The 24,504-nt window shown below is 35.8% G+C and overlaps 1 pseudogene; it reads left to right on the forward strand.

Annotated features, from left to right (window-relative positions):
* Positions 1–2,080: 2,080 nt before the first annotated feature.
* LOC141520163 (apoptosis-enhancing nuclease pseudogene) lies at positions 2,081–3,157 on the forward strand (annotated as a pseudogene).
* Positions 3,158–24,504: the final 21,347 nt, after the last annotated feature.

Below are 24,504 nucleotides of genomic sequence, written 5' to 3' on the forward strand. Positions count from 1 at the left end.
GTATTGTCTGCATATCTGAGATTATTGATATTTCTCCTGGAAACCTTAATTTCTTAATTCAAAAGTGTTAGTAGTGGGTTTTAATCAGTATAGTAAAAATCTTTCTTACTCCACATTGTTCAACTATTTACCTTCACCATGAGTTATTAACCATGTTGAAGAGACCTGCAGCTGGCATTGATCTGGGCAGTATTTATTCCTGTATGGGGTCTTATAGCATGGGAAAGTGAATATCATTACTGATTAAGAAAACAAGATGATCCTAAGCTACATTGCCTTGACTGACATGGAGCACTTATTCAGTGATATCACAAAAAATAAAGTTTCAGTGACCCCCCCCCCAGTTAATACAGTCCTTAATGTCAAATTTCTTATTGATTTGATGTTATTATAGTCAGACTTAAAGTATTCATGGTGATAAATGATGCAGGCAGAACTAAGGTCTAAGTGGAGTAAAAAAGGGAAATCAAAAGTTTCTATCTAGAAGATAAATCTTCAATGGTCTTGGACAAAGTGAAAGACATTGTTGAAGTTTATCTTGGGAAAATTGTTTCAAATAAATACTATCATCACAATACCAGTCTACTTCGATGATTCCCAACTACAGGTCACCAAAGATGCTAGAAGCATCCTTGGTCTCAATATACTCTGAATCATCAATTATTGCCCATGATAGCTCTGGTGTGCCTCTGCACATTGACTTGTGAGAGTCAGGTCAAGTAGAAATGTACATGCAAGGTCATGATACAAAATCTACTGGTTTATTTATGGAAATTCAGAATTTTTATAACAAAACTTACCTCAGGAATGACCGGTTAGAAAAGACCCAGTCTCACAGTTTCCTAGGTAAATTTACAATATTTATCGGTAGAAATCTGCAGACTTCCTTATCAGAAAAGCCTTTTACAACAACCTCCAGAGCCATAGATTGTCCCAGATCAGGGTTCACTGGAGAGTCAATAAATTCATTTAATGAACAAGAATACATACATATATATCGCTAATGGAAAAAAATCACCAAAGATATGTGTAAATCACTCCCAGGAGCTGGCCCTCAAAAATCAATGAGTCAACTGCTATTATTATTGCATATGGCTTGGCTTGGTCAAAAAGGTTGGAGTTGAGAGATTATATAATGATTTTTGGCCTTGGAGGTGGCACTTTCTATGTCTCCATTCTTACCATTGAGGATGATATTTTTGAAATTAATTTCATAGCTGAAGATACTCATTTGGATGGGGAGGACTTTGACAGCTCCAGTCAAACTTGTTGTTGCTGAGTTCAAGTGAAAGCATAAAAAGGGCTGTTCAATGACCGTGCACCACTTGTGATAGGCAAAAGGAACCCTTTCTTTCCTGTACAATATTGAGGTTGACTTTCTTTATGAATGTATCAACTTCTTTTCCTTTATCACCTATGACTGTTTTATAAAACTGAATTGTGACCTCTTCCATGGCACCCTCTGAAGAAACCCTTAAGGCACTGGTGTCCAATCTTTTAGCTCTTCTGGGTCTCATATCCACATATAAAATATAATGTTTATTTATTACTACTACAAATATTACAAATTAATATAATGAAATATAATAATGCCACATGAATGGGCTTTGAAGGCTGCAATGCAGCCCATGGGCTGAGGACTGGAGATACCTATGTAAGATGCTAGATTCAAGATATCATCTTGGTGGGTGCTTCCATTTATATACTCAAATTCTAGGAAATTCTGCAAAACTTTTTCAGTCACAAGGATCTTACCAGAAACCTTTCTTATTACACATTGTTCATTTATCTATGGTGCAAGTTTCCAGGCTGCCATCCTGTTCAGAAATAAATTTGAGAATATTTAGGACTTGCTGCTTTTGGATGTCACTCTTCTTTCCCTTGCTTTTGCAGTTGCTAGTGGAATTCCTCAATTCAATACCATAAATCATTATTAAGCAATCACTATGTGCCTTTGTTCCAAATAGTGGGGATTTAATTAATAAATAAAAATGTAGTCCTTGCCCTCAGGGAGCTGATACACTAATAATAAAACAATATACAAAAAGAGGTAGAAAATCAGGTCCACTTCAGTGTGACCATGCGGCGGCCGGAAGAGGGGCTCCCAGGTGGCCGAAAGTTGAGCATTAGTGGGTCACAGCCTGGTAGAGAGATGACCACCCATGTTCCCATCACTGAGCTGGCAGGGATGGCACCAAAAGAGAACTCCAAGTACTTTCAGTGCTCAAGCACACCTTTTACCAACTCCAGTGGTAAGGACATCCCTCAGTGGTGGCACAAGAGGAGGAGCCAGCGGCACCAAAGGTTCATAGTACACCAGGCCCTTCTGGAGAAACGAAGCATGCTGAGTACACCTCAAGAGTCAGAGGGCAACCTCCAATTGGCCAAATCAGAGGTTCTGGAGAACACAGAGGCTACCAGGTGTAGTACACATCAAACTACTCTTGGATCACCTGATACCCAGTCCAAAAAAAAGCTAATTCAGAAGACTGAACCCAAAAAGGGCACTGCCCCTAACCATACTATGCCTAATAAATGTGTGGCCATTGACCGTGAGATGGTAGGTACTGGTCCTGGTGGGCGGGTGAGTGAGCTGGCCCAATTCTCAGTGGTGAGTTATTATGGGGATGTTCTATATGACAAATACATCCAGCCTGAGACACCCATTGTGGATTATCGAACTCACTGGAGTGGCATTACAAAACAGCATATGAAGAACGCTATCTGCTTCAGAGTGGCTCAAAAAGAGATACTTAAGCTGCTGAAGGGCAAGTTGGTGGTGGGTCACACACTCCATAATGACTTCCAGGCCCTCAAATACTTCCATCCCCGGAGACAAACTTGGGACACCCTTTCTGTCCCTAACTTAATCAACCAAATGGGTTTCCCTGTCCAAACCCAATCCTCTTCTCTCAAGCATCTGGCCCTGCAGCTGCTGAACAAAAGAATTCAGATTGGCCAACATGGGCATTCATCTGTGGAAGATGCCATAACTTCCATGGAGCTCTACCAGCTGGTTGAGGTGGAGTGGGAGCTGAAGGAGGCCAGCAGTCAGCCCTCAAACTGTGAGGACAACTCTCAGGACAGTGGCACAGACATTGAACACTACATGGAAGACCAATTCTGGCTAGAAGATCAGACTGAAGGCTGTAAATGATCCAAGGGCTCCCAGGGTGGGAAGAGTATGAACTTCTGTGGGTAACCCAGTAAAATTGGCCTTGTCATGTATGTGGGAAAAGTGACTTTTCTGGTACTTTGACCATCCAGGCCCATTCATGCAAGCAAGGCAATAGGCTGATCTGAAGAGATCTTCCATTTAATATCCTTTGCCAGGTGGGAACATCAGAATGCTTTGGCTTCTAGGATGATGAGGATTGGGAAACTTCCCCCTACCCCCCACCCTCTCTGGGCTTTCTAGGAGCCAGTTTCTTTTGATATCAGCCACAGTACTTTGAAGACATTAGTAGTAAATTGTCAAACCCACTTGTTGGGGTAGAAGATTGGTAAGGGAGATCTCATCTTTTGATGTCTCCTAGTGAATAGTATTTTGTGGATTCACAAGACATTCTAAGAATTTGTATGTTCATCTTATGCCAGTGATGTAGTGTCCCTGCACTCTCCTAACGCCCAAGTTGCTCTGGTTTTTAAAAATATACTATGTACAAAGTACATTTTTTCCACTCTTCCTTTGGTTTTCATACCCTGGTCCTAATGTATAAAATGGGAAATGGTCATTTGCCACAGATGCAGGGACAGAACCCAGGATTTAAAATCAGTAGACCTGAGTTTACATCCTGTCTCTGTCACCTGTGACCTTGGGCAAGTCACTTAATGTGAACCTCAGTTTCCTCATCTGTAAAATGAGGGGGTTGGACTAGGATGACCTCTCAGGTCCCTTCCAGCTCTGATCTGTGATCTCAGGGAGTAGAGTGGGTTTTGAGTTTAGGTTAAAGGTGTTATAACAGACTAAAAGTATGAAATTAAGGGCAGCTAGGTGGTGCAGTGGATAAAGCACTGGCCCTGGAGTCAGGAGTACCTGGGTTCAAATCCGGTCTCAGACACTTAATAATTACCTAGCTGTGTGGCCTTGGCCAAGCCACTTAACTCTGTTGCCTTGCAAAAACATAAAAAAAATAAAAGTATGAAATTCTCTAATCCAACCAAGTTTACAAAGTTTAGGACAAAGAAGGATTTGGATCACCATCTTTCCTGTTATGACTAGGATAGAAACTGCAGAGGGAAAGAAACCCACCCAGAAGCATCCTTATTATGGTGGTTAGAACTGGTTGAAATCTCATTTCTGCAGCTTATTCCATGTGATATCAATGCTGGTTGGATGGATGCCTTAAGGAACCAATCCAGGCCTTCTATTATTTTAATATATAGTTCTTTTGATCTTGAAGTTTTAAAAATGTTTTGGAATGGCCTAGTTTTGGGTTTGAATGTATGACAATTAACATGAAGATCAACTGACTCACTTGTACTAAGGGACAAAGAAAGTTTTTTCAAATTTTATTGGAGTTAGCAGAAACTAAGAGAGAGAGAAAGGAGATAGAGTAAGGACAGTTAGGAACATCTGCAGCATCAACAGCAACTCCACCAACTGCCATAAGTAGCCTAAGAGAGGGGGAAGCATGAGGAAGAGAAACGTAGGAACTGCTGCAAGATGGGCCATAGGCCCAGTTTATATAGAGGAACTGGGCCTGGTGTACTTGGTTTATGTGCTAGGAAAAGACTAAGAAGTATTGGGAGGGAAAGGTGTTTGAGGCAATTGACTTCACCTCTGGATTTACATCTCATTTGGACCTGAGATGCACTCCCATCTTCTATCTCATCTATCTATCTATCTATCTATCTATCTATCTATCTATCTATCATCTATCTATCTATCTATCTATCTTGGGATGGGTTGGTATATAAACTTGTAGGTTTTTACAATGCAGCCAAGATATTTACTTTTCAGTGGGGCTTGAGATGTTAAATAACAATGGGTAGGAAAATTAGCCTCCCTGGATAAGGAGTGAAACCTAGAGAGGCATCTTGACTTGACCAAGGTCATTCAGACAATTGATTGTGAAAACCTATTGATTGTAGATCAAGGATTATTCTCTGATTGGGGGTTGTTTGAAGAGTATTTAATCCTAAACAGAAATCATCCCCTTCTATTTACCTTCATTACTAGTATTGATGTACATGGATTGTCAGTAATTCACTTCATTTTAAAGAACATATCCTTTCCCTCATTTCTTGCCTTTTCTGCCTCTTAGATCCCTCCCTTTTGTTCTTTACTTTTATGTTCTTTAGCCCTCTCAAGTGTCATTTTATTCTTCTTCAGAGGAGCACTTTTTAGGAATGTCTGAGTTTATTAGGGTTTCTAAGAAAGGTTGAGAACCCTAGGCTTAGACAAAACTATTTATTGTTTAGACTTGAATATTTCAGTTGGTGCCATTTGTGACCCAGACAAAGATGTGGTCACTACCTGGTAGGCTTATTTATTCTCAGTTCAGGCACTGTTGTGCCTCATAATTAGTAAAACATTGGCTTGGATTGTTAGACTAGAGATCCTGCCCTGGTTCTCTAAGACCCCCACCCTCTACCCATCATCCCCTGCCCCCCCAACCAATCAGCGAGTCATCTGGTATGGGAGGCACATACAAGGTTTCTTAGACTAGAATCTTTGGTTTTTTGCATCCCAAGACCCTTCAATGATTTGCACACAATAGGATTTAATAAATGCTTGTTGATTGACTGATTAAAGTTGATTTTATCCCTGCATCTCTAGTGATTTAATCTGGAGTTTCCTTCTCTTTCCTGCCCAACTGGTTTGTCTAGGGAATGAAATAAATTTTTACATGAGCCTGATTGAAGGATGACTTAGATATAGATGTAGCTAACAATAAAATCCATTATATATTCCAAAGCCAGGTATCATTTGCTTTGGGATTATTTGCTCTTATTTTATTTCTGCCACTGTCTCCATCCACCTTTGTAGTTGATTGAGGGTTCACCATATAAATTTTAAATAACATTGTAATTTTTTGCCTTTCCAGAGGAGAGTTATCTAGGAGTTTAAATCGCAGAATGCTAGTCTTCCATGAATTTACAGCTGGTCTCATCTGGTCTATGAAGACCAACTTCCTAGCATTTAAATTTAGGACTTTCTGGGGCTGGTTTCCTTAGAGCCTCTCCAGGTTGGTTGGGAATTATAGCATTGGAGGCATTGTGCCTAGGACATGGGGAAAAAGAAAGCAGGTTGAAAGATCTTGAATTGCTGATTGGACAAAACAAAGGATACTTACCTTCTGATCTCCATTACTTGTGGCTGATGGGGAAATGGAGGTACTAGGAGAGATTTACACTATGTTTTGAAACTACCTTTTGAAAATTGTTGCCTTTGACTGAATAAAACTCATTTGAGAATAAAAAAAAATCAGGTCCAGGGCAGGCAGTGGGGGGGAGTACATCAGCACCTTTTTCCTTAGAGTTAAAACCAAGGAGAACAACATATGCAGATGGATCAAGCTGAGAGTCCAGTTTTTGCCCTCAATAAAAAAAAGGCTTTGAGAAAAATTTGGTATGTTACCCTTCAGCCTTTGAACAAGAACTTTGAAGGCTGAAATATAGAGAAAGGTTCCATGTGAATCAGTCAGGCCTGAGAGATATGTAAGCATCACTCCAAAGGGAATCAGGGTTCAGATTCCCAAATCTGGAATGACAGAGACAGGCACTGCAAGGTGTTCAGTGTGGTAATGCCACCAATTCTGAAGAAACTGTCAGGAGCCCGAGCCCCAGGGAGAGTTCTCTTTTCATCATAAAGGACAGAATTCACCCTGGGAAAGATGCCCTTGCCTTGGAAAGCAGAGCAGTTTACATGGCGAGGTGAGATCAAGCTCCAGGGAGGGTACTAACAGCAGAGCAATATAGCTCTATGATTGACAAGTTTGACATTGTCCTAGTGTTAAAGGTATTGCTGATTGTATCATACCAATGAGAATTTCACAATTCAAAGATGAAATGTTTGAGAGGAAAAACCAAACTGATGATTATTCCATAGAAGATTGGTTAGAATGTACCTGATAGTCACACTCCATCACCAGATGTCATCTGCCAGTGCTTACTTGGGATTGGGGGTGCCCTGTGGCGCTTTGCTGATGCAGGAGAGAGAGAAAAGCAACTAAAGTCTGAGAGGAAAGGTAGTACTGATGATCAGTCTAGAGGGATGAAGTTTTGGATATAATAAGTTATCACATTCTGTCACCAGATATCACATGCTGGTGCTTGCCTGGCATTGATGGTGCTCTGTGATACCTCACTGATATGGCAGTAAGCAAAATCAATTCAAGATCAAGAGACTCCCACAGCAGCCAGACCATCTCCAGTAGTATTTATCAATCAGATCATAGGGTGGAGTGATTCTGGAAAAGGTAAGTAAGAAGGAAGCCTTGCACAACATACCCCTCATCATAATCATCAAAATTGTACAATTAGTATATCTAATCATTTCTGATTAGAAGTTAGAAGAGACTAAGGGAGACAGTGTCAATCAAGGCTTGAGTTAGCAAAATGATGATGAAATTAGAAGTGATACTGGGAGAGGCATCTTGTTTCCAGGGCATTGAATTCAAGTAGAGCAGAGGATGCAAAGTGGAGTGAATTGTGACAGTTCTAATTAAATACAATATAACCATCCTTGCCAAACAGACATATACCATAACCACTGACTCAGACAACTAGAGTAATGTTCTTATTTATTCTCAAAGATGAGAGAAAAATGGCAAAGGACAATCTACTTGGCAAAATTAAACTCACAGGGGCATTCATCAGATTAAATTAAACATTTGACATTGATACAAATAGCATCCTCATTGTGTCTGCTATGAATAAGAGCATGAGCAAAGAGAGGAATAAGATCACCATGACCAATGACAAAGAACATCTGGAAAAAAATACATTTAATATGTAGTCCAGGAGCAATACAAGTCTGAAGATGAGAAGTAGGGAGACAGGTCTACCAAGAACTCATTTGAATCATATGCTTTCAACATGAAGACTACAATAGAGAATAAGAGAGTGGCTAGATGGCGTAGTGAATAAAGCACTACCCTTGGAGTCAGGAGTGCCTGGGTTCAAATCCAGTCTCAGACACTTAATAATTACCTAGCTGTGTGGCCTTGGGCAAGCTACTTAACCCCATTTGCCTTGCAAAAACCTAAAAAAAATAGAGAATAAGAAACTCCAAGTCAAAAATTGATGATGAAGACTAATAGAAGATTTTTGACAAATGTAACAAAACAATCAACTGATTGTATAAGAATTAGACCACTGAAAAGGAAGAATTTGAGTATCAGCAGAGAAAATTGGAAAATATTTGCAACCTCATCATTATTAAACTATACCAGGGTGCAGAGGCCATGCCAGGAGGCAAACTGGTGAGATCCCAGGGGGTGAAGCAGCCCACTCAGGTGATTCTTAGGGACCCACCATTGAAGAGGTCAACTAAGAATACCAGAAGAGCATTCCACTTGGTTTTCCAAAAATTGAAGGACTCAAATTTGTAGCCAAGGCAGTGACATTTAAGTTATTTTGTAAATATGGGCATTCTAAATACTTAAATGTGTGCAGCATTATTTTTCAATACTATAAACAATACAATTCTTGTCCTGGAGAATAAAATCTATTTGAAATTAGCACCATGGGAACAGCTAGGTAGCTCAGTGGATAGAGCACCGGCCCTGGAGTCAGGAATACCTGTGTGACCTCAGACATTTAATAATTACCTAGCTGTGTGACCTTGCACAAGTCACTTAACCCATTACCTTAATTAAATTTTTAAAAAGAAAAAGAAATTGGCACCATGAAAGAAATTATCTGTACTCTGAAGGTTTTGAAGCAGAAATTGGATGGAAACTTTGTCAAGGATATTATAAGACTAAATCCATGTTTTGATAAAGGTTCAACCAAAAAGAGGACCTCTGAGGTTTCTTCTAACTCTGAGAATCTGTGATTCTTTGACTGAAAACCAAACTGTACAAGAATGGATTGAAGGATATCAGGATATTTTGCCAAATAAAGAGGAATGACATGATAACTATATGAAGGCTGAATGTAGAGAACAGGTTCCATTTTATACTTAGCTTCAGAGAATGATGGCTGAAATAACAAAAGAGCAAATTTAGACTTAACAGAAGGAAAAACTTCCTGACAATTCAAACAGTACAAAAATGAAATGAATTAATTTGGAAGATAGAGGTTTAGCCTGCCTTGGAGATCATAGAGTAAAGGCTAAATGATCACTTAATAGAAATGCTTCAGAAGGAATTCCTTCTCAGGTACAGATTGAATTAGATCATTCTTAAGATCTTTTCCAATTATGACATGTTGTGAAACAGTTTAATCAAATGTACCTAAACTGTTAAAATAAAATTAAATAATTTTAATCAAAGTAATAATAATAATAATAATCAATGAAAAATAAAATTGTCTGATTTCAGAATTCTTGTCCTAGACAAGACAACTATCTCTTTTTTTGTAAAATCAAAATTTGAGAACTCTTTCGATTCTACAACTATTTAGTATTTTTAGGTGTCAAATCAAATTAGAATAAAGACATTTCAATATGATTGATTGATTGTCAGTCTTCAGGAAGTTCTCTTAAGCATTCACATATGTTGTCTAGAACGCTACTATATTATCCCGTTTATGATATTGGTATGTGATTATTTTATCTGGTTGCTGAGTGATACTAAGATAAATGACAGTAACAATTGTAATTGGGAAAAGAGAGGAGAGGAAATTCTCTTCTTCATGGGGCATGAGGATATTGTTGATTCTTATCTGGGATTAGTCTAACGCAGTTAGTTCTACTATAACACTAGCTTTACATCTCACATTATTCCAATGAGACTGATACATTCTGGAGCATAACTCAGATTTTGAGTTTGCTCTATAGACTCAAGAAATAGCCAGAAGTCATAGTAATTTACAAGCTGCAATATTTTCTATGCCCATTTGTACAAGAAAGCAGCTATCTTCTAGTTGCTGTGGGAAAAGTCAGGTTGGTCTCACCCCCACCACCACCACCTTCAGCATCCAGTCCACAAGACTTGAATTTGCAAACATGCCTAACTTTCTCAAAACTTTTCCAGTTCATCCCCCTCCTCCTCTCTCCATGAAAATCAGGATATAAGATAAAATACCACTATTATAGTTTGAATTTTTTTACCCAATTAGCATGTATAAAATTGGATTAACCTTTTTTATTGTTTCTAATGTTTTTATATATCATTGACAAAGTTTTTTGAGTATTGGTTGTTGAGTTGTTGCTGGGTCCCATAAGATCTGTGCTTTGTATTGTATAATTTTGCATAGCATGAGGCTACTTGCAAGCACATGTTTGTTGTAGAAGAACTGGCTGTAATTAAATTCTTAACTTCAAGGATCACAAGTTCTTATGGAAATGAACCACCAATGTTGACATCAAGACTGAATTTCAAAGTTTATATTCAAAGTTAGTCCTATGCATTGGCATTGAAGGTGGCCATCATGATGTGATATGAAAAACTCATTTGTTCAACCTTTTACCTGACAAAGCATTTTCTTTGGAAAGTCTTAAGCATCCATGTGTGGCCTATATCACTACTATGTTATCCCCTTTTTGATATATTAGTTTGTGATTATTTTATCTGATTGTTTGATAAAATAAATAAAATAAAAATATAAGATTTGGATTGGGAGAAGAGAGGAGTAGAAATTCCCTTCTCCTCAGGGTATGAGGACATTGTTGAGAAGGGCAGCATCTGTCAGAGTACTCCTGTAGGGGATCACAGAATAGAAAAACAATGGAAGAAGATTAAGTCACTTAGGGATGGACAAGACCAAAATCACCAAATAACCAAACTGGAAGGAACAGCAAAGGTCACTCAGTTCAATGTTAAGTTGGCTAAGAATGCTTCCTAAAGCATTCCTTGTAGGCAATCTTCCAGAGTCTGATTGAATAGCTCCAAGAAGTTGGAATCTACTACTTTCCAAGGTAGCATATTTCACATTTTTTGGTTAACTATGTAATTAAGAAACTTTTTGAGTCTAAATTTGCCTTTTTAGTTTCTATCCATTGATTCTAGTTCTGTTCCTTTGGACTAAGTCAAACAAATCTGATGTCTTTTACATGACAGTTAGCTATCATAGGACAGAAACTAAAGTAAAAGCTGTTCCCAGATAAGGAAACACCCTCTTCCAATGCAGGTCTGAACCTCTTCTGCAACTTGTAAAGAGTTGTCTAGATTACTGTTTGGTAACTTACATTCTTTCTTTCTTTCTTTCTTTCTTTCTTTCTTTCTTTCTTTCTTTCTTTCTTTCTTTCTTTCTTTTTTTAGGTTTTTGCAAGGCAAATGGAGTTAAGTGGCTTGCCCAAGGCCACACAGCTAGGTAATTATTAAGTGCCTGAGGTCATATTTGAACTCAGGTACTCCTGACTCCAGGGCCTGTGCTCTATCCACTGCGCCCCCTAGCTGCCCCTGGTAACTTTCAAAGAGTCACATAATCAGTATATGTTGGAGTTGGGACTTTAACCCAGGTCTTCTTGGCTCTGAGGCTAATTCCCCATCTATTTTGTAACTCATATTATATTATATATCATATTAATATTCACTTTTAAATCTTTTCTTTTCTAGGCAAAATGTTCTAAGTTCTTTCTACTGATTTTCATATGATGGATCTCTAGTTTCTTCACTATCTTGGTTTTTCTCAAGGTTTGTTCAACTATTGTCAATGTTATTACTAATATTCAATGTTTTCAAAAGTGGTATATTTCCCCAGGCAACAGGCACATCATCTTTTATATTCTAGACTTTTTTTTTTATAATACAACCAAAGATTTCATTAACTTTTAGGATAGCTATGTCACTCTGTGGACAAACATTGAGCCCACTGTCATTAATTCTATCTCTACTGAGATCTTTTGTACAGAAATTATTGTTGAGTCAACTTTCCTCACTAAACCCTCCCTCCCTCAACCAATTCTTACAGAATAGATGAAGGAAAAGGGGGGAGGGATATATATTTTGCCCATGTAAGTGTTAATGCAAGCAGGTTCTGTATGTGTGTGTGTGTGTATGTGTATGTGTGTGTATATATATATATATATATATATATATATGTCTCCAAACATTTCTAAGACTTGTTATTGTTTTACAAACACATTGTCTTATTTTTCTTTTTTATTCGTAATTATTTTAAATTGAAAGTTAGAGACTCCTATAAATAAGAACTCAAGCAATCACAGAAACTGTATTAAAGAACAAATAACCAATTTACAGCTATTCCTCAGATAGTAATTAGTTGCAACCATTTGCTGTAATGTAAAATGTATTACTTTTCAACAGTACCAAAATTAATTGTATTCTGAATTTGTTTCTATCTCATGTTGTCAATTAACTTTTTTTTCTACAAATCTTGCACTGCTAAAGACATTTTAATGCTGTTAGGAAATAACAGGATGAGAGCACCACTATTCTTACATTAATATAATATTTTTTAATTACTTGGAACCTTTCCCCAAGGAGGAAGCTGATTATTCTCAAAATATAAGTGGTTATAATAATTCCCTTCCCCAATTTATTCCAGGGAGTTTCACTTGTCAGTAATAGAATTGTATTTCTCCTGAATTATATAATGCAAATATTTCCCAAAGGATGATGCAAGTGATTAATTATGGTGATAACCAAAGAATTTTTCTATTCATTTGAAGCTGGGCTTGGTCTGAAAAGCTTAGAATGATGGGATTTATCTATTGTTTAACATTTTTGACAATGCTAGGTAAGGTAAATGAGAAAATGATTCATTTCTCTTATCATCAGGAGATGCTTTTGGGGTACAGGGAACAAAAAATGCTTAGAAGAGTTCTGTTCATGCTTAAACTGACAATCTTGGTTATTTAGATAAGAGTTGGAGTACTTTTTGTAGGTCTAGTTACCGTATTTGAGAAATATAGGAACTCTCTCTAGAACCCAAATCAAGGTAACCTTATGATAGGAGAACTAGATCTCTTGTCATATGAAGATCAGTTGAATGATCTGAAGAGGTTTAGCATATAGAGATAAGGATTTGGGGGTTATATAATAGCTATCTTGAAATATTTGAAGATTTTCCCTGTGGAAGAATGGATATAAATGTCACTAAGGAAATAACTAGAATTATTAGTTAGAGGTTGCCAGGAGACAGGTTACTACTTAGTATAAGGAAAAATAAACTAATACAATTGTAAGAGTTGAAAAGTTTTTTTTCAGAAGGTAATGAGTTACAAATTGCTATGAGTCCTCAAAGAAAGATTAGATAACCACTTGTTGATTTGTTGAGGATGACAGAGAGGATAATCATGAGTTAATTACTGATATAACTCAGTCAATGGTCTCCAAAGTGTTCCTGTGTTGGTGGGGAGAGGTATGGCATGGCTTCATGAGATGTGTGTAAAAAAGAGGTTGGAAAACAGCATCCATTTCTGCAGCAGAGAGCATAGGAATAAATGGATTTTTCCTTAAAATGATAAGCAATATCTATCTAAAACCATCAGCAGGCATTATATGTAATGGGAATAAAAGCAAGATGCATTACCAATTAAGGTCAAGAGTGAAACAAGGATATACACTATTATGACTATTATCCAATATTATACTAGAAATGTTAGTTTTAGCAATAAGATAAGAAAAAGCAATTGGATGATGTGGTGATATACTTATAGAATTTTAAAGAAACAACTAAAAATCCTGTCAAAACAATTAGCAACTTTCATAAAATTGCAGGATATAAAATAAATCTACATAAATCATCAGTATTTCTACATATTAACAACAAAGTCCAACAGCAAAAGATAGAAAGCAAAAGTCCACTCAAAATAACTCTAATTCAAGATTTGTCAATAATATAAATTATTTGGGAGTTTACCTGCCAAGATAAACTCTAGTAACTATGTAAAAAATAATTACAAAACACTTTTCACACAAATAAACTCAGATCTGACATCTGGAAAAATATCAGTTACTTATGGTTAGGCCAAGCTAATGTAATTAAAATGACAATTCTACCCGAATAAATCTACTTATTGGTGCCATACCAATCAAACTACCCAAAAAAAATTATTTTATAGAACTAGAAAAAATAATAAAAAAATTTATCTGGAAGAACAAAAGATCCAGCATATTAAGGGAATTAATTTTAAAAATGGAAAGAAAGGTAGTCTAGCTATATCAGATCTAAAACTATATCATAAAGCAGCAGTTATCAAAACTAAAAATGAGTGGTGGATCAGTGGAATAAGGTAGTGTCACAAAACACTGTAGTAAATGAATATAATAATCTATTGTTTGTTAAATCCAAAGACTTCAGCTTCTTGAATAAGCTCTCACTATTTGACAAAACTACTGGGAAAACTGGAAAATAGTATCATAGAAACTAGGCATAGACCAACATCTCACATCCTCTACCAAGATAAGGTTGAAATAAGTACAAGATTTAGACATTAAAGGTGATATCATAAGTTAATTAGAAGAGTAAGGAAAAATTCATCAGTCAAATCTATGGAGAGAAGAAGAATTTATGATCAAATAAGAGATAGAGAACATTAATATATATAAAATGGATAATTATGATTACATTAAACTGAAAAGGTTTTGCACAGACAAAACCAATACAACCAAGATTAGAGTAAAATAGAAAACTAGGAACCAAATTTTAGTCTCATTTCTAAAAATACATAAAGAACTAAATCAAATTCACAAGAATGCAAGTCATTCCCCAATTGATAAATAATCAAAGACTATAAGCACATAAATTTCAGATGGAGAAATAATAGCTATAATAAAAATGCTCTAAATTATTACTAATTAGAGAAACACAAATTAAAACAATTCTTAAATACTACCTTAGATTGACTGATATACCAAAAAGGGGAAATGATAAATGTTGGAAAATGCACTGTTGGTGAAGTTGTGAACTGATATAAATATTTGAGAGAGCAATTTGGAATTACTATCAAAGGACAATAAAAAGGTGCATGCCCTAAAAGTAACTGAAGCAGACCATGTGGAGCACTTGGTCAAACATCAAAGATGTCAATGTCATCCATTGCATTCTGGGTCATTGTCAGTCATTCTGACTTTTGTCTTTCCATTGGTCTTCAATGACTCTGGAAAAGTGAGCTTGATGACTTTGTGCAATTGTACCTTATTTAAATTCATTTCTTATCCAAGACATCACCTCATGATGTCAGTGGTCCTCTTTGAAGACAAAGGATAAACAAGAACAAACTCCCAATCTAACACACACACACACACACACACACACACACACACACACACACACACACATACACCCCTGTAGGATACCATCTCAAGACAATTATAACATAACATTCCTAATCAAGACTTGTATGCTCCTGATAATAGTTACACATATCATTGGAAAATGCATCTCCCCAACATGGCAATCTTTTTTCCCTCCCTAATCACCACTTGGCTATAACTCCCTTAGAAATCAAGATTTGGACTCCATGGCAGTGACCAATTTGCCTCAACCCCTCCTTTCTATTTTGTGTAAGTAAGAGTGATAAGCAGGATAAGCAGACATAAATGGATGGAAAACTGGTCTGAATAAATCACTACATTCTTTTTTAAACTTTTTAATTTAAAGTTTATTTTATTTTCAAACAAAGATTAGTCTTCAAATCTCCCCCCAGGCATTGAGAAATCAAGAAAATGAAAATCCCTGTTACAAGCATTAATAGTCAAAGCAAAGCAATATGTACTCTAAGTCCATTCCTTCTCTGACAGTAGGTAAACAACATGTTTTGTCATGAGGCCTCAGGAATTATGCTTGATCATTGTGTTAAATCAGAGTTCCCTTATAATAATAGGGATGAGAGAGGACACATATTATTTTCCCATATTTGAATGTAAGCAATTTATCCTTGTTTAGTCTTTTATCGATGTTCTTTCATATACACTTTTTTTATATATTTTTATATTTTTTATATTTCTCTTTACTCTTGTGTTTGAATTGCAAAGTCTATCTGATGCTGTGGTCTTTTCATGAGGAATGCTTGAAAGTTCTCTTTTATTTAAGATATTTCTCCTGTTTTGCTGGTTAAATTTCTCTTTGCAATAAGCTAATATTTTTTGCCTTCTGGAATATCCTATTCCAAGGTCTCTGCTTCTTTACAGTGGTGACTATGACTTCTCAATATTTGAATTCTTTCTTTCTGTATATTTTTCTCATTGATCAGAAACTCTGGATTTTGGCTATGATCTTCCTGAGAGTTTTCATTTGAGGATTTCTTTCAATAGTAGATTTTTTTCTATTTCTATTCTGTCCTTTAAGAGATTTGAACAATTTTCTTTGAATGTTTCTTAAAATAGGATATCTAGACTCTTGTTTGGTCAAGGCATGCAGACAACCTAATGGTTCTTGTAGGTTTAAACCCACAGAGAATGATTTGGGTTATAGCTTTTCATCATGTTTAGCTGTTTATTTCAAAAATAGATGAGGTCTAATGTTGGGTGAAGTGGATTGGAAGTTATCCTGAAAGAATTCAAACTCAAACTATTTCCGATTACAAATAAGAGGCATTTATTGGGGGGAATGGGAAGTTTTCATGCTCCCCAGAAAGGTAGACTCCTCAAAGGGAAGCCAGACATCAACTGAGGATGGGATAGCTTTTTAAAGAGCAAACATTTAGAAAAATGAGATGATCAGGGATAAGCAGAAAAGGGGCATTAGCTAAGAGACATCCTGTAGGAAGGGAGCTACTATCTTGTTGATAGGAGGGCTTATCTTGGCAGGAAGCCTTGTTGATTGAGGAATTCATCAGGAAGTTATTATCATGTTGATAAGGGACATAATTTGTTTCATGAGTATGTAGACAGAGGAGTACCTACCCAGGGGGAAAGATACTTCACTGAAGTTCAGTAACTTCATGCATGTGTAGCACAAACTTAGAGAATCTAAAAATGTGTATGCTAACCTAATTCCACATATTCCTTCTTAAGACAAACTCTGGAGGCTAAAACTTGTTAGTTTAATACTGTTTTTTTTTCCTTATTAAGACAAACTCTGGAAGTTAGCACAGGTTAGTTTAATTCTTTATAAAGGTCAAACTCATGAAAGTTGATGAGACTTAAAAGAAAACTGAGATGTCTATAATTGAAGCAGAGAATTTCAGGCATGGGGAAACAAAGAATATGACTGAGAAAAGAGATGAGAAAAATGCATCTTTCCATGTTTGAAAACTTCAAAGAGGCGGATGATTCTGAATATAGAAAATTGTAAGACTTCCACGGCAGAGTCAAGATGGAGGCATAAAGTTAGCATGCTCCCCTGAGTATTTCAATGTTAAATTAAGCCTCTGCACAGACATTAAACCTACAGAGCCTACCAAAAAAAAAAAAAGCAAAACAAATTATCAACCATTCACTTCATGGAGGATCTTCAATGAAGGTTTTGTCTCTTGGGGGATGGAGAAGGAAGGGAAATAGAGCCTATGTAGGACAGCAGGAAACCTGGCAGGAGGTTTCTAGTCTCATCGCAGTCCAGGTGAGATTGTGGTGACAAAGAGAGAATTTTATATGATCCTGGAGGTGAGAGGGAGTTGCTGGATGTTGAATAGAGGAATGATATGTTCAGATGTGGGCTTTAGGAAGATCATTTTGATATAGCTGAATGGCAGATGCACTGGAATGGGACAAGACTTTAGGTAGAAATGTCAATCAGCATATTAAATGATGAGTACATCTACTAGAGTCCTAGTGTTAGAGGAAAAGAGGACATGCCGGAGATATTGCAAAAGCAGAACCAATAGGACTTGACAACAGATTGCTTATGAAGTTGAGAAAAGGGGAAGAGTTGCAGTTAACACTTAAGTTTTAAGCTTGGATGACAGGGAGGATGATGGTACCCTTGAAAATAACAGAGAAATTACCTAGCTGTGTGACCTTGGGCAAGCCACTTAACCCCATTTGCCTTACAAAATCCTAAAAAAAAATAGAGAAATTCAGAAGGGGGAGGGTTGGCAGGAGTCATGTGAGTGGGGTGAGAAGAAAAAAATAATGAGTTAAATTTTGTTTCTCTTCAGTTAGATAGAAAGTGAGCAGAAAGGGCCCAAAACCCAGGCAAAGTCTTAGCCCTGGGAACTCTGGGGCAACAGACAGGGGCTGGGAACAAACCACTGCATAGGCAGAGCCTGAATATCAATGAGGAAACAAATCTCTGCATAGACATCACCTGGGCTGCATAGGCAACACCTTGGCAAGCTATAAATCAGGGATAAGATCCAGACCCAGCCCAAAAATCTCTGGACTATACTCCATGTACCCCAGGATCTATGCTAAACTATCAAAGTGAGCAAAAAAAGTCCAAAAAGAGAGCTAACCATAGAAAGCTACTAAGGAGATGGTAAAAATGCTATCTCTCAGGAGAAGAAAGCAATGACAAATTACCTACATGAGAAGTCTCAAAAGAGTTTATGAATTATACTCAAATCCAAAACCTTATAGAAGAATTTAAGATTTTTAAAAATCAAAAAAAAGAAGAAAAATGAAAAGAAAATGAGTCATGCAGGAAAACTGTGAAAAAGTGAGCAGAGAAATTATCTACTTTAAAAGTAAAAATAACCAACTGGAAAAAGAATGTAACTCATTAAAAAATAAAACTGACCATCTGGAAAAGCAATGCAACTCATCTAAAAGAAAATTCAACCATCTGGAAAGGGAATGCAGCTCATCAAAAGGTAAAATTAACCATTTGGAAAAGGAAAACAACTCATTTAAAAGTAAAATTAACCAACTGGAAAAGGAAACATAAAAGCAAAACTGAAGAAAACAGAACCCTAAAAATTAGAATTTTACAATTTAGAAACTTAAAAAAAAACAAGACTGAAAAAATTGAAAGTACCTTTTAAGAAAAACAAACAATCTGGAAAATAGATTCAAGGAGAGATAATTTATGAATTATGGGTCTACCAGAAACCAAAAAAAAAAAGAACCCAAAAAATGTCTTTCAGGAAATTATCATGGAAAATTGTCCCAATATACTAGATCAAGAAGACAAAAGAGTCCATAAAAGAATACACAGAACACCTCCAGAAAGAGAACCTAGGCTAAAGACTCCAAGGACTATCATAGACAAACTCCAGAATTCTCAACTAAAAGGGAAAATAGTGCAAGTAGCCAAAAAAGAAACAATTTAAATAGAAAAGGAACACAATCAGAATCACCCAGGTCTTATCAGAAAATGATGTTTTGGAGCACAAAGGACCTTGTATTGCAACTAAGAATTAACTACCCTACAAAATTTAACATGGTCTGTCAGGTGAAAAGATGAATTTTCAATGAAATAGAGGACTTCCAAAATTTTCTGATAAAAAGATGAGAAATGAACAGAAAATTTGATCTTCAAATATAAGACTCAAGAGATACACAAAAAAGGTAAATGGACAGGGCTGGGGAAAAAACTGCTAATCAAGAACATTAAACTGAATACATCTCTACAAGGGAAGATAACACGAGAATTGAATTTCTCTTAGGATAATTAAAGGGTTGAATATAGTTGAAGGGATTGTACTTGAAGGATATGGGCATGGTTGGTTCTTGTCCTTCAGTATCTAAGAAAATCAAAATAACAACACTAAGTTTGAGACACATTACAGTATGTCTGACTTATTAGATTAGATTAATCTTATTAATTGATTAGTCTAATCTAATGATTAGATTAATATGAGCTCAGAATGCTCTACCACAGGTCAGGCACAAATAGTACAAGTGAACAACTGGGGTATTTACTCTAAACTTATCTATCTCACATTTCCTTTTAGCTACTTTAATTCTGCCTTGTTCATAAAACTCAGCACTTTCTCTGATGATGGCACCCTGTGCTGAGTGATCCCATGCCTAATTCTAAAGTTCTTAAGAGAAACCTTCAGGATGTCCCAGCACTTAAGAGTATTTAGAGGCTCTCTGCATAATTAAATCAGAAAAGACCTTACTTTACTAGATAACATTAGTTAAGGAAAGTTGTAGTACATTTGGGGAAGAGTATGGGAGCACACTTAGAAGAGTTGGACATTCATAGATTAGAAAGTGCTCCTGACTTAATTCATACTTTTTAGTACCATGTTTGGGTGCTAAAGGGACAGAGAGAGAAAGAGAGACAGAGAGACAGAGAGAGAGAGAGAGAGAGAGAGAGAGAGAGAGAGAGAGACAGAGACAGAGACAGAGACAGAGACAGAGAGACAGAGAGAGAGAGAGAGAGAGAGAGAGAGAGAGAGAGAGAGAGAGAGAGAGAGAGTATAAGTACTGGATACTTTATTTGGTGAAGATTATAGGGCTATAATTGAAGTACTATAGAGACAGAGGGAAAGAGAATATTTAGAGGAACTGGATATGAAGATATCATGAAGAGATTTTGCTTTGCTTCATGGTTTGGCTACAATTGGAGGGATTGTGCTCCTGGTGGGGAGTGGGGGGGGGGGATACAAATGGTTCTTGAAATGATTTGGCTTTGCATGATGCTTTGGCTCATGAGGACAGTATGTCCAGGGAAGGTACTTGAAAAGGGGGTATGGTATAAATTGTCTATAATTTGATGTGATTTATGTCTCCTGAGAAATGTATTTCTAATGAGACAGAAGAGGGGAGGGTACTTAGTGATTATGAGGCAATGCTGTTTATCAAGCAATCAATCAAATTAATCTTTGTGAACAGTATTTTATCAAGACAATTAAAAGGAATATATTTTGCCAAAGGGGTTGTAGGTACAAAACAGGGTTAAAACAATAAAACCCTAAAAAAAAGGACTATACTAGGGGAAGGCTATGCATTAATGGATAGATAACCTCAGATGAAAATGCACAAAGGCCTATTATTGTGGGGGGGGGGAAGGGAGTGTGTGAGCACTGAGCAAATCCTACTCAATAGATTTGACCCAGAGAGGGAATAACATAAATTCCCAATTGAGTTTTAAAACCTTTCCTGGAGGAGAAGGGGATGCAAGGAGGAAAGGGAAAGAAAAGGGAGGAAGGGACTAATAAGAGGGAAGATGAAGGTAAAAGTAAAAATAAAATTAAAGTTAAAATTTAAAGTAAAAGTTAAAGGGGAAAGGGAGTAAAACATCGGTGAGAAAAATAAGTGGAAGGAAAAAAAGGAAAAAAAATGGGAAAAGACAATATGAAATAAATATAGAATTAATGATCTTAGCTCTAAATATGAATGAATGGGATGAACTCTTCCATAAAACAGAAGCAGATAACAGAATGAATTAAAAAACAGAATTCTACAATATATTGTTTACAAGAAACAAGTTTGAAGCAGAGAGATACACACAGGGTAAAAATAAAAGGTACAAGATATATTATGCTTCAGCAGAAGTAAAAAAAAAACAAGGTTAGAGATACTGATCTCAGAAAAAGCAGAGTTCATTAAAAGGGATAAGGAAGGAAACTAAATCTTCTTAAAAGGCAAAATAAGCAATGAAGTTCTATTATCATTAAACATATATGTACCAAGTGGTATAGCATTCAAATTGTTAAAGGAGAAACTGAACAAATGACAAGGCAACATAGTCAGCAACTACAATAGTGGGGGACCACAACCTCTCTCAGAATTAGGTAAATCTAACCACAAAATAAACAACAAGGAAATTAAGAGAGTGAATAAAATCATAGTAAATTAGGATATGATAGATTTCTGGAGAAAGCTGACTGATGATAGAAAGGAATATACCCTTTTCTCTGCTTTACCTGGCACCCATGCCAAAATTGACCATGAACTAGGAAATACAAACCTTACAATCAAATACAGAAAGGCAAAAATAATATAAATACATGCTTTTCACATCATGATACAATAAAAATTACATGTAATATAGGGCTATAGAAAGCTAAACTAAAATTTAATTGGAAACTAAATGACCTAATTTTAAAGAATGAATGGGTCAAATAACAAATCACAGAAATAGTTAACTTTTCCATCCAAGATCTTGACAGCAATGTGGTATCATGCCAAAATTTATGAGAAGCAATCAAAGCAGTTTTTAGGGGAAATTGTATATCTCAAAATGTTTATGTGAATAAAATAGAGAAAGAGGAGATCAATGAATTGGGAATGCAACTAAAAAAATCTAGAAAAAAATAAGTGAAAATCCCCAATTAAATATCAAATTAGAAATACTGAAAAAATCAAAGTAGAAATAATAACATTGAAAGTAAGAAAATCATTATCTAATAAATAAATGTGACTTGATTTATGAAAAAAAAAACAATAAAATAGATAAATCTTTGATTAATAGGGTTAAAAAAGAAAGAAAAATACCAAATTACCAGTATCAAAAAAAAGAAAAGGGTGAACTCATTATCAATGAGCTGAAAATTGAAGTGATAATTCAAATTTATTTTGCCCAACTGTATGCCAATGAATTTGACAATGTGAGTGAAATGGATGAATATTTACAAAAATATAAACTACCCAGATTAGCAGAAGAGGAAATAAAATAAATAACTCCATTTCAGAAAAAGAAATTGAAGAAACAATCAATAAACTCCCTAAGAAAAAGTCTCCAGGTCCAGATGAATTTTCAAGTGAATTCTACCATTTAAGAAATAATTAATTCCAATTCTCCATCAACTATTTTTAAAAATAGGAAAGGAAGGAATTCTGACAAATTTCTTTAATGACCACAATATTGTGCTGATACCTAAACCAAGAAGAGCCAAAACAAAGAAAATTATTGACCAATTTCCTCAATGAACATTGAAGCAAAATCCTAAGTAAAGTTTTAGCAAAGAGATTAATTACAAGTTTTTACTAAGATAATAAAGCATGGTCAGATAGGATTTATATCAGGTAGCAGGGATGGTTCAAAATTAAAAAAACAATCAACATAATTGAACATATCAATAACAAAATCATCAGAAATCAAATGATTATCTTAATAAATGCTGAAACAACATTTGACAAAATGCAATATCCATTCCTATTAAAAACACTAGAGAATGGGCGGCTAGGTGGTGTAGTGGATAGAGTACCAGCCTTGGAATCAGGAGTACAGGAGTACAGGGGACACTTAATAATTACCTAGCCATGTGACCTTGGGCAAACCACTTAACCCCATTGCCTTACAAAAACCTAAAAAAATAAAACCAACTAGAGACTATAGGAATAGATGGAGTTTTCCTTAAAAATAATAAGCAGTACCTATTCGCTTATTATAGATAGATAGTATCTATCTAAAACCATCAGCAAACATTTTATATAATGGGGATAAATTAGGTGCATTTCCAATAACATCAGGGGTGGAGCAAAGGGAGCAGAACCAGGAAAACAATGTACACATTAACAACAACATTGTAAGATGATCAGCCTTGATGGAAGCAGCTCCTCTCAGCAGGTCAGAGAGCTAGGACAACCATTTTAGCCAGACTATGAACCATGTCATCCCAATCCAGAAAAAGAAAAACAAAACAAAACAAAAATCAACCCTTCAGAATCTGATGAACACTTTATAAAAATTATCTCTTATGTATCTCTTTCCCATAATCCTAAATCCTTATACCGAAAATGAATAATCTATAAACATGTTTATTAAAAATGTTAATCTGTTCACCACTGAGGAGAAGGTGGGAAGGGAGAGTAGAAGGAAATTTTATAACTTAAAAATATACATGTGCATATTGATGAAATAAATAATTTTTTTTAAAAAAGATCAGGGGTGAAACAAAGATGCCCATCATCACCAATACTACTCAATATAGTATTAGAAATGTTAGCTTTAGCAATAAGAGAACAAGAAATTGAAGGAATTAGAATTGGCAAGGAAGAAGCACAACTTTCACTCTTTACTGATGGTATGATGTTATACTTAAGAGAACCCTAGAAAATCAACTGAAAAACTACTTGAAACAATTAACAATTTCAGCAGAGTAGCAGGATATAAAATAAACCAACAGAAATCATTAACATTTCTATTTATGAACAACAAAGCCCAAAAGCAAGGGATAGAAAAGACAATTCCATGTAAAGTAATGGTAAGCCTATATCGGATTGCTTTCTATAAGGGGGAGTGGGGAGGGAAGGGAGGGAGGGAGAAAAATTGTAAAACTCAAAACTTGCAAAAAATGATTAGTAAAAACTACCATTGAATGTAGTAGGAAAAAACAAATAAAACATTAAAAAAACAAAAAAACAAAAAAAATAATGGGAATCTACCTTCCAAGGCAAACCCAAAAACTGTATGAACAAAATAATTTTCACACAAATAAAGTCAGATCTAAACAATTGGAAAAATGTCAATTACGCATGGTTAGGTCAAGTTAATATAATAAATAAGACAATTCTACCTAAATTAAATTACTTATTTAGTACCATATCAATCAAACTATTAAAAACCTATTTTACAGAGCTAGAAAAAAATAATACCAAAATTGATCTGGAGCACAAAAAGTCAAGAATATCAAGGGAACTGATGAAA

Source organism: Macrotis lagotis, chromosome 1 (genome assembly GCF_037893015.1).
Source record: "Macrotis lagotis isolate mMagLag1 chromosome 1, bilby.v1.9.chrom.fasta, whole genome shotgun sequence".
NCBI lineage: Eukaryota > Metazoa > Chordata > Mammalia > Peramelemorphia > Peramelidae > Macrotis > Macrotis lagotis.